This window comes from Meles meles, chromosome 6 (assembly GCF_922984935.1).
Source record: "Meles meles chromosome 6, mMelMel3.1 paternal haplotype, whole genome shotgun sequence".
In the NCBI taxonomy this organism is placed as follows: Eukaryota; Metazoa; Chordata; class Mammalia; order Carnivora; family Mustelidae; genus Meles; species Meles meles.
Genome location: NC_060071.1, coordinates 28,965,676 through 28,977,963, shown reverse-complemented (window position 1 = coordinate 28,977,963; position 12,288 = coordinate 28,965,676). Strand labels below are relative to the sequence as shown.

The following is a 12,288-nucleotide window of genomic DNA, read 5'->3' as shown; positions in this document are numbered from 1 at the left end:
TTTTGTCATATACTTTTTCTGCATCTACTGAGAGGATCATACAGTCCTTACCCTTTCTTTTATTAATGTGGAGTATCACATTAAATGATTTCTGGGTTTGAACTACCACGCAGCCCAAGAATAAATCCTATGGATCATGGTAAATAATCCTTTTAATGTACTACTGGATCCTATTAGCTAGTATCTTGGTGAAAATTTTTGGATCCATGTTCACCAGGGATATTGGTCTGTAATTCTCTTTTTTAGTGGGATCTTTGCCTAGTTTGGGGATCAAGGTAAAGCTGGCCTCATAGAATAAGTTTGAAGTTTTCCTTCCATTTCTATTTTTTGGAACAGTTTCAGAAAATAGGTATTACCTCCTCATTAAATATTTGGTAGGATAATCCTAGGAAGCCATCTGGCACTGGACTCCTGTTTGTTAGATTTTTGATTACTGCTTCAATTTCTTTGCTGGTTATGGGCCTGTTCAGGTTTTCTATTTCTTTCGGTTTCCGTTTTGGTAGTTCATATGTTTCTAGGAATGCATCCATTTCTTCCAGATTGCCTAATGTTGGCATATAATTGCTCATAATACTCTTAATTGTTTGTATTTCTTTGGTGTTGGTTGTGATCTCTCCTCTTTCATTTATGATTTTATTTATTTGGGCCCTTTCTGTTTTCTTTTTGATAAGTCTGGCTAGTAGTTTATCAATCTTACTAAATCATTCAAAGAACTAGCTCCTAGTTTTGTTGATCTGTTCTCCTGGAGACTTTAATTTCTGTATCACTGATTTCTGCTCTTATCTTTATTATTTCCCTTCTCCTGTTGGATTTAGGCTTTATTTGCCATATAAGGTCAGGTTATATATTTGAGACTTTTCTTGCTTCTTGAGGAAAGCCTATATTGCTATATACTTCCCTCTTAGGACTGCTTTTGGTGCATCCCAAAGATTTTGAACTGTCATGTTTTCATTTTCATTTGTTTCCATGTACTTTTTTAATTCTTTAATTTCCTGGCTGACCCATTCATTCCTCAGTAGAATGTTCTTTAAACACCAAATATTTGGGGTCCTCCCAAATATCTTCTTATGGTTGGCTTCAAGTTTCATAGCATTGTGGTCTTAAAATATGCATGGTATGATCTCAATGTTTTTGTACTGGTTGAGATCTGATTTGTGACCAGTATGTGATCAATTCTAGAGAACGTTCCATATGCATTCGAGAAGCCTGTGTATTCTGCTTTAGGATGAAATGCTCTGAATATATCCGTGGAGTCCATCTGGTCCAGCATGTCATTCAAAGCCTTCATTTCTCTGTTGATCTGCTTAGATGATCTGTTCATTGCTGAGTGGGGTGTTAAAGTCTCCTACTATTATTGTATTTCTTCAGTGAGTTTCTTTAAGTGTGTTATTAATTGGTTTGTGTATTTGACTTCTTCCAAGTTAGGGGCATAAATATTTAAATTGTTAGATCTTCTTATTGGATAAGCCCCTTTCTTAAATATAGTGTCCTTCTTCATGTCTTATTATTGTCTCTGGCTTAAAATCTAGTTTGTCTTATATAAGGATTGCTACTCCAGTTTTCTTTTGATGTCCATTAGCATGATAAATGGTTCTCCACCCCCTCACTTTCAATCTAGAGGTATCTCTGGGTCTAAAAATAGTCTCTTGTAGATAGCATATCAATTGATCTTGTTTTTTTTAATACATTCTGATACACGGTGTCTTTTGATTAATATATTTAGTCCATTTACATTCAGAGTAATTACTGAAAGATTAATTTAGTGCTATTGTATTACCTGTGAAGTCACTGTTTCTGTAGATTATTTCTCTTCCTTTCTAGTCCATGTTACTTTTGGGTTCTCTCTTTGCTCAAAGGATACCCTTTAATATTTCTTGCAGGGCTGGTTTATTGTTCATAATTTCCTTTAGTTTCTGTCTGCCCTGGAAACTCTCTCTCTCTCTATTCTGAAGACAGCTTTGCTGGATGATGTACTTTTGGCTGCATATTTTTCCCATTTACACTTTGAATATATTATGCCTGTCCTTTGTGGCCTGCCAAGTCTCCATGGATAGGTCTGCTGCCAGACTTATGTGTCTAACATTTAGGTTAAGGACCTGCTGTCTTAAGCTGCTTTCAGGATTTTCTCTTTGTCTTTGAAATTTGCAAGCTTTACTATTATACATCGAGGTGTTGATCTATTATTATTGATTTTGAGGGGGGTTCTCTGTGCTTCCTGGACTTGAATGCCTGTTTCCTTCCCCAGATCAGGGAAGTTCTCAGCTATAATTTGTTCAAAAAAACTTTCCACCCCTTTTTTCCACTCTTCATCTTCTAAGACTCCTATAATATGGATATTATCTTGCTTTACGGAATCACTTAGTTCCCTAAGTCTACCTTCGTGATCTAATAGTTTTATTTCCCTCTTCTTTTCAACTTCATTGTTTTCCATCATTTTATGTTCCATATCACTGACTGGCTCCACTGATCCATTCATCCTCATTTTTATGTCCTCCACTTGGGGGCATTGCCTCTATGAAACAGCATTTTTAATTTCGGCCTGGCCAGATTTTAGTTCTTTTACATCTACAGTAAGGGATTTTCTAGGTCCTCTATGTGTTTTTCAAGCCCAGCTAGTATCTTTATAATCATGGTTTTAAATTCTAGTTCAGAGGGGTGCCAGGTGGCTCAGTCAGTTAAGTGTCTGCTTTCAGCTCAGGTCATAATCCCAGAGTCCTGGGATCAAGTCCCGCACTGGGCTCCCCCTACTTCTCCCTTTCTCACTCCCCCTGCTTGTGCTCTCTCTTTCTCTCTCTGTCAGACAAATAAAATCTTTAAAAATAAATAAATTCTAGGGGCACCTGGGTGGCTCAGTGGGTTAAGCTGCTGCCTTCGGCTCAGGTCATGATCTCAGAGTCCTGGGATCGAGTCCCGCATCGGGCTCTCTGCTCAGCAGCGAGCCTGCTTCCCTCTCTCTCTGCCTGCCTCTCTGTCTGCTTGTGATCTCTCTCTGTCAATTAAATAAATAAAAAATCTTTAAAAAAAAAATAAATAAAATAAATAAATAAATTCTTGGGGTGCCTGGGTGGCTCAGTGGGTTAAAGCCTCTGCCTTCAGCTCAGGTCATGATCCCAGGGTCCTGGGATCAAGCCCCATATCAGGCTCTCTGCTCAGCAGGGATCCTGCTTCCTCCTCTCTCTCTGCCTGCCCCTCCATCTACCTTGATCTCTATCAAATAAATAAAATCTTTTTTAAAAATTTTAAAAAATAAAAATAACTAAATTCTAGTTCAGACATCTTACTTACATCCATATTGATTAAGTCCCTGCTAGTGTGTACTACCTCCTGTTTTGGGGGGTAAGCTTCCCCACCTCCTCAATTTTTCCAGAAAAGAAAAGAAGAGAGAAAAAGAAAACAATAACAACAATAACCAAAAAAACCTAGCTCCTAGATGTGTTTTGGTCTGCTTGTTAAAAGAAACTAGATCCTAAAATAAGAAAAACATATACATTACGATGAAACAAAAAATTTAAAAATATGTAAAGTATATATAAAAATTAAAATTAAAAAGAGTAAAAGAAGAATTGAGAAAGTAAGAAAATAAAAGAATAAAGAATAAAAACACAAAGAATGCTATATACTGTTTCCCTCAAGAGCTGAAGGTTTGCAGCACTCTATGATCAGTAAAATCGGCAAGAACAAGTTGTTTGAGCTGGTTTTCTGGGGGATGGGTCTGCTGCACTTGAAAAAGACCTGCCTGAGTAAAAATGTTTTTCCAGGGTATAAGGAGGCAGGGCTTGTTGTAAGCAGCTTCAGACTCTACTAGGTGGCACTGTTTTGCTCCCTGAAGGCTTTCAACACTGAAAGGATGGATGAACACAGTTGTGCCCTCTCTCTAGGGCCAGAGATGAAAATTCACACACACACACACACACGCCCTCCCCACCACTCTTCAGTGGGCTCTCAGAGAAAAACAATCAATCACTCTGTCTCCGCTGTTACCATCAGAACTCTGTGCTTATCCAGCCTGTGATCCAGCGTTTTTATCTCAGACATGTCATTGAGTTTCAAAACTCCAAATTTTAGGGATTCCCACAGCACGGACCTCACCTTTCCTCCCGGGGGAGGGAGGAGGTCCCCTCTACACTTCTGCCCTTTGCTGGACCACTCCCAGAAAATGGTCCTATGACTGCATAGCAGTTTGCAGTTTATGTCAACACAGAGCATAAAGTCAGCGCATAGACACACTGTTCTCAGCCAGTTTCTAAGCTCCTATGCCTGGGAACTCTGTCAAATTCAGGCACCACCTGTTCTTTTTGAAACCCCCAGGATCCTAAGGTCACAACATCATACCTGGGATTCCACCCCACTTACCACCTAAACACCTTTAAGCCAGGCACGTACCCCAGTATAGCACACTTCTAAAAGTTCCAACTTTGCACTCTGCTGTTTACAATACTTTGTAGAGCCTCCTTAAACAGGCTTCCTCCCCACTGACATATCCTAAGCTATCACACATACACACTGGATTCAAGTCTCCGCACCTCTTACCTTCCAAACAGTGGTTGCTTTTCTACTTGTAGACTTGTAGACTTATTTCTGCAGACTTGCAGCATATGTTTTCTCAGATCTCTAACTGATTTCTTGGTTGTTCAGAAATATCTGGTAACTATCTGTTTGTATTTGAGGGATGAGACAAACTTAAAGTCCCCTACTCCTCTGCCATCTTAACTCCTCTGTTGTGTTTCTATACACTAATAATGAAAGAGCAGAAAGAGGAATTAAGGAAATAATCCCTTTTACAGCTGCATCATAAAGAATAAAATATCTAAGAATAAATTTAACCAAGGAAGTGAAAGAAAACTATAAGACACTGCTGAAAACTATGACACTGCTGAAAGATATTAAAGATGACACATACAAATAGAAGATATACCCTGCTCATGGACTGGAATAATTTATAGTTAAAATGTGCATAATCGGGTGCCTGGGTGGCTCAGTGGGTTAAAGCCTCTGCCTTCGGCTCAGGTCATGATCCCAAGATCCTGGGATGGAGCCCCACATCAGGCTCTCTGCTCAGCGGGGAGCCTGCTTCCTCTTGTCTCTCTGCCTGCCTCTCTGCCTACTTGTGATCTCTGTCTGTCAAATAAATAAATAAAATCTTTTTAAAAAATGTGCATACTCAAAACAATCTATAGATTCAATATAATTTCTACCAAAAATATTAATGGCATTTTTCACAGAAATATTACAAAGAATCTTAAAATTTTTATGGAACCACAAAAGACCCCCAAACAGCCAAAGTGTTCTTGAGAAAGAGCAAAACTGGAGGTATCATGTTCCCTGATTTCAAACTATACTACAAAGCTATATAGCAATCAAAATAGTACAGTACTGGTGTGCAGGCGCGCGTGCACACACACACACACACACACACAGATCAAAAGAATACAGAGCAAGTTATAAACCCATGCTTGCATAGTCAATCTATAACATAGAAGACAAGAGCATACAATGGAGTAAAATAATGGAGAAAATAACTGATATTCAGAAAAATGGTCAGCTATATGTAAAAGAATGTAACTAGACCACTTTCTTATACCATATACAGAAGTTAACTCAAAATGGGTTAAAGGCCTAAATGTAAGACCTGAAATCATAAAATTCCTAAAAGAAAACATATGCAGTAATTTTGTGGACATAAAGCTCCACAACATTTTTCTGGATACATCTCCTCAGGCAAGGGAAACAAAAGAAAAAAATAAACTATTGGGACTATATCAAACTAAAAATCTTCTGTACAGCAAACTATCAACAAAACAAAGAGGCACCATGATAACTGGGATATTTACAAGTGAAATACCTGATAAGGGATTAACATCCAAATATATATATATAAAGAACTCACACAACTCAACACCAAAAAACTCCAAACCATCTGATTAAAAAATGCACAGAGGACCTGAAATAGGTATTTCTCCAAAGACATACAGATGGCCAACAGATACACGAAAAGATGCTCAACACCACTAGTCATCAAGGAAATGCAAATCTAAACCACAGTGAGATATCATCTCACATTTGTCAGAATAGCTACTAATAAAAAGACCAGAAATGACAAGTGTCAGTAAAGATACAGATATAGGAAACCCTCATGCACTGCTGGTGGGAATGTAAATTGGTGTAGCCACTAGGAAAAACTCTATGAAGCTTCCTCAAAAAATTAAAAATTGAACTACCATGTGATTTAATCACTCCACTGCTAGGTATTTACCTAAAGAAAACAAAAATACGAATTTCAAAAGCTATATACACCCATGTATACTGCAGCATTATTTACCATAGCCAAATTATGGAAGCAACTGAAGTGCCCATTGACAGATGAATGGATGAAAATGTGGGGTGTGGGGGGATGTAGATAGATACAGACATAGATACATAGATATATACACACAGTGTAATACTACTCAGCCATAAGAATGAAATCTTGCCATTTGTGACAACATGGATAGACTAGAATCCATGGATAGACTAGAATGAAGTCAGACAAAAAAGACAAATATAGTGTCATCTCACTTACATGTGGAATCTAGAAAATAAAACAAATGAACAAAGAAAACAAAACAGAAGCAGACTCATAAAAAGAACTACTGCCAGAGAACAGAAGTGTGGGGGGATGGGTAAAACAGGTGAAGAGGATTAAGAAGTCTAAACTTCCAGCTATAAAATAAGTCATGGGAATATAAAGAACAGCACAGGAAACATAGTCAGTTATACTTTAATAACTGTTTGGTGACAGAAGTAACTAGACTTGTCATGATCATTTTGTAATATATGTCAATATCAAATCACTACATTGTACACCTGAAACGAATACAATGTTGAATGTCATCTTCAATAAAATACTTCAATAACAAAAATATATATACTGAAAAATGACTAAAGGAATTAATAAAACATTAGGAAATTTCATTTTATGCAAATAAAATAATAAATGAGTATACAAACAGAAAGTACGAGACAAATACAACAGAGAAAATGGCATACATAAATCCAACTATAATAATTAAAATACTAAAATCAGTTGGTTTATAGTGTCATCCAAGTCTTCTATTCCTTGTTGATCTTCTGCCTAGTTTTCTATAAAATTTTTTTAAATAAATTTTTTAAATAGGGTACTGATTTTTCCAACTATTATGATTTAATTTTCTATTTCTTTATTATGTTTTGTTTAATGTATTTTTGAGACTGTTGTTAGGCACATATTGATTTATAATCGTTACATCATCCTGATAGATGGATGAATTTCATTGTTATAAAATGCCCTTTGTTTCTGATAACAATTTTTGTCTTAAAAATCTATTTGTTTCACATTAGTATAATTACCCCAGTACTCTTTTGTGTATAAGTAAATATTCTTATTCATTAATTTTTCACTTCTTGGCCTTTTGACTAAGATCAAGTGTGTCATCTGTTCTTATCAGTTTAATATCTTATTCATTAATTCAAATAATTATAAATGTATTACCATTCTATAACATTTTGAAGTTCATTTTTATGGCAGATGTACACAATCATGTACTCAACAACTTTTTAAAGTTCTGTATATGATATAAAAAGATTTTAGGGTCTTAAATTCCAAGAATCACAAATAATCTTTCCTAGTGGGGTACACAGAATGTTTGGGGAAAGGAACACCAACTGCTTTTATTGTAATGGTTATAGTTTGGTCATCAGTGCTTATGGAGCCAGGGATTGCTGCCACAGCAGTAGCTGGAGTTTGAGTGACCCTCCTGAAGTGAAAACTGGTCCAAGGATGCCAGTGGCCAATGCAATGGGAACCATGGGCTCTCCTATTTCATTGTTACATTTCCCAGCACCACTGACCACCATATAGCACATACACTTGGAGGTTTGAAAAAAAATGTGTTACTAAAATGGGGAGACACCTGGGATACCAGGTACTAAGGGATGGGGAAATGACAAGCTTCTGATCACCCTTTTGTCAAACAGTCCAAATCTTTCAGTCCTTCCATTCACACACTCCAGGAAGAGCTTGTATTTGCTGAAATCTAAAAGCTGTTTAGATCACCTCACATTTTAAGTCATTAGGCAAAATTTTTCTGCTTCTATGAATACTTCCAAGTCATATTTTCTATCTGGTTACCTGTCCCACCAACCCTTACTACAGACCAATGTGAAGCTCCTCCAGGTTGTCCCCAAAGGCCTCAAACCAGTAGCCTCCCTTGTGCTCTGCCTTGAAGGAGGTCCATAGCTCTGTTTACCTATCAACCTGTGCACAGCCTCCTCACTGAGCTGGCTGCCTCAGGTTTTTCCTACTTCTACAGCCGTGAGTTCCTGGGTGCTTGCATTCCATAATACCCTTCAGCCCACCATAGATATTTTTCTCTTACGTTCTAAACTCAGTTGGTCTCTACAGCTTCATCTTCAAACATCACTGTACCTAAAGATCCTAAAGTCACTCACCTGATAACCTCAGAAGGCACTCATTCAAGCCTATACCCACACTCCTCTTTCCAGCTAATGCCCAAGACACTTCAAGTCCTCTGGACTCCGCAAGAACAGAGAGCCACGGAATTATAGAACACTGAGGATTTTGTTTGTCTGTTTGACTACACTTATGTGTCCTCTACCCTCCACTCCTAGGTATGGGCTGCAGAGGTACCAATACCTAAGTTGTACGGGTTTTTGTCTCACATTGGAAAACTTGGGTGCTAACTGGGGATTGAATGGCAGTTTATAACAGTTGAAGGATAAAACAAAGAAATGTTGTGCAAATACAAAAGAGACTTGTCAGGATGATAACATCAATTGGCAGGGACACTGTCCAACCATGGACTTGTGGCTTCTAAAACCTTCCATTTAGTTGTGTAAGTGCATCAGAAATATCCTTAAGACATGATTTTCTAGCATAAAAATACAGATAGCCATCTAGTTTATTTACCTTCTGGATTATAATACAGAAAAATTGCTTCAATTCATGTGGTCTTACAGCAACAAATAGAAGTTGCTACAAACAGCGAAACTAGAGTCCATCACTATGTCCTTTACTAATGAAGTTACACCTTGACTTCAAAAAATGTGTAAAAAGAGTTCTGTAAAAAGTACTAAGAATAAAGAAACTTTATTTCCAAACACCAACATACCTAGATGAGGGTATTCATTAAAATCAATTTGAGCACTAGTATTCACTGACTTATACAGGGATTTAGTACTCAAAGTCCTTTTGTACTTCAATTATTAAATATGTAGAACTTATTTTCCTAAAGAAATAGTTTCACAGTCTTGAAAAAGAGAAACAAAGTTGTAGGACTTACACTATTTGACTTTAAGATTTACTATAAAACTATAGAATCAAGACTGTGGCACTTGCATAAGGATAGACATATACAAAGAAACAGAACAAACTTCTGAAACAGACCCACACATGTAGTCAAATCATAGTGTGAAGCAGCAGTATAACTTAATGGGGAAGTCTCTTTAACAAATGGTGCTGCATCAACTGGATATTGGTAAGGAAAATACTGAACCTTGAATCATGCCTCACCTATACACAAAAGTTAACTCAAGATAGTTTACAGACCTAAAGGTAAAAGCCATAAAATATTAAAGGAAAGTACAGAAGGATGCCACCATGACCCGAGAAGAAACAGTGACTTCTTAGGCAGAAATCAAATCAAAAAGACCAAAGACATAGAAGATATTTTTTAAAAAATTACAAAGGTTGGAAGATGGTGGCAGAGTAGGACCATAGGTTCTCTTCATCCCTCAAATACAACTAGATAACTATCCCATCATCCTAAATACCCCCAAAATCCACCTGAAGCCTGGCAGAACAAACTCCACAACTAAACGTAGAGAAGATGCCACATCACTGAAGGTAGGAAGTGCAGAGACACATTTTGGGAGAGAAACCATGGCAACTGTGGTGGAGAGGTAGCCACAGTCATGGAGAAGGGTGAAAGACAGGCTAACATATAGGGAAGCCCTCAGGGAAAGCAAATCCACATAGCAATCAGCCTGGAAAGCAAGAGGGGCCAAATTTCTTGAATTGAGGCAACCAGCCAGGCTTAAAACCTGGAGTTTTAAAGGTCATCAGACTTGGCGGGGCTAGAGACCAGAGGGCATTCTGCTGGTCTTAGAGAAGGCAGGCAACAATCCAGGGACATACAATGTGGAAACAAGCAATCTGAAGAGCGACTAGGGCACAAAGTGAGAAGGTTATTCACTCCTCTCAGAGCTCATCCTCGAAACACAATGTCCACAGAGAGAGACCCCTCCAAAAACAAAGGAACAGGCTGGTGCCATTTCCCTCCCCTGCCTCTCATAAGCACAGGGTCACCTGCAGGTACCAGCACAGCACTGAAACTACCTAACTTGCTTACACCAAGTCTCACCCCCACATACACACTCTGGTGGAACGACCCCTCTCAGTCACCCCTGCCTTAGTCCCAGCACATCAGGCCCCCACCCTCAGAAGACGAGCACAAACCCCTGTTCACACTGTGCCTCCTCGACCTTGGAGGTTTTGTGGAGCCTTGGTTTAGGTGGTAGTGGTGACAGGTCTCCTTTCACAGACAGACCAGAGCAAACTTCCCACAACAGACAAAGACAACCTCTGCAAATGACTGGCTTAAACAATAAAGCAGCTAGGACAAAATAGCAGAACATATGCAGCATACACTGGAGATACTCTTGGAAGTGCCAGGCCCTGGGCAACAGAGGACAACACACTGCAGGGCACTACATGGCCTAGTCTTCATAAGATCATTACTCTCTAGAGCAAGAGATGCACAGAGACTCTGACAAAATGAGAAGACAGAGAAATTTATGCCAAATATAAGAACAGGGCAAGTCATGACCAGAGATCTAGATAAAACAGATATAAGTAGCCTGATAAGAGAATTTAAAATAACCATCATAAGGATATTCACTGGACTTGAGCAAAGAGTGGAAGACATGAGTGAGACCCTTAACACAGAAATAAGGCATAACATAGCTATCTATGAAATATGCATAAAAACAACAAGCCCGATCTATAAGGGAGAGCAACTCATTTCAGATGTAGACACCTGCAGATGGAAAGTGAGGGAATGGAAAAACATCTATCATGCAAATAGATGTCAAAAGAAAGTGTGCAGAGCATACTTATATTGGACGAAATAGACTAAAACAAAGGCTGTAACAAGAGACAAAGAAAGACACTATATAACACTAAAGAAGGTAATCCAACAAGAATATACAACAATTGTAAATATTTATGCACCTCACATGAGAGCAGCCAAATATATAAAACAGTTAATAACAAACATAATGGAACTAATTGATATTAATACAACAATAGTAGGGGACGTTAACATCCCACTTACATCAATAGACAGATCATCTAAAGAGAATATCAAGGAAAAAATGGTTTGAATGACATACTGGAAGGTTTGGATTTAACAGATATATTCAGAATACTGCATCCTAGAACAGCAGAATACACATTATTTTCAAGTGCACATGGAATATTCTCCATAATAAATCGCATATTAGCCAACAAAACAAACTGCAACAAATTCAAGAAGACCAAAGTCCTACTATGCATCTTTTCTGACCACAATGCTATGAAGCCAGAAGTCAACCACAAGAAAAAATTTGTTAACTAAGATACACAGAGGTTAAGTAACATGCTACTAAACAATGAAAGGGTCAGCAAGGAAATCAAAGAAGAATGAAAATGAAAACTAAAACACAAGAGTTCAAAACCTTTGAGATGCAGCAAGCAGTTCTAACAGGGGAAGTTTATAGCAATACAGGCCTATCTTAAGGAGCAAGAAAAATATCAAAAACAAAAACAAAAAAAAATACAACCTACCCTTTCTAGCACCTAAGGGAGCTAGAAAAAGAATGACAAACAAAACCCAAAACCAGAAGGAAGGAAATAATAAAGATCAGAGCAGAAATAAATGATATAGAAAATAAAACTAAAAAAAAAAAAAAGAACAAAAGAAAACTAAAAAACAAACAAACAAAAATAGAACTGATCAATGAAACCAAATCAATGAAAACAACAGAAACAGATGACTGAGCTGGTTCTTTGATAAAAAAAATTAATACAATTGATAAACTTCTAGCTAGACTTATAAAAAAAAACAAAGACTAAAAAAACAACATTACAAATGAGAGAGGAGAAATAACAACCAACATATAGAAATACAATCATAAGAAAATATTATGAAGGGGTACCTGGGTGGCTCAGTGGGTTAAGCCTCTGCCTTCAGCAGAGGTCAAGATCTCAAGGGT

The 12,288-nt window shown here is 37.6% G+C and overlaps 1 protein-coding gene and 1 pseudogene across 1 annotated transcript in view; one reads left to right on the top strand and one right to left on the bottom strand.

Annotated features, from left to right (window-relative positions):
- Positions 1-12,288, bottom strand: part of NIPA1 (NIPA magnesium transporter 1) — a 78,150-nt gene that overhangs the window by 52,284 nt on the left and 13,578 nt on the right. The gene's annotated exons all lie outside the window — the stretch shown is intronic.
- LOC123945233 lies at positions 7,412-7,512 on the top strand (annotated as a pseudogene).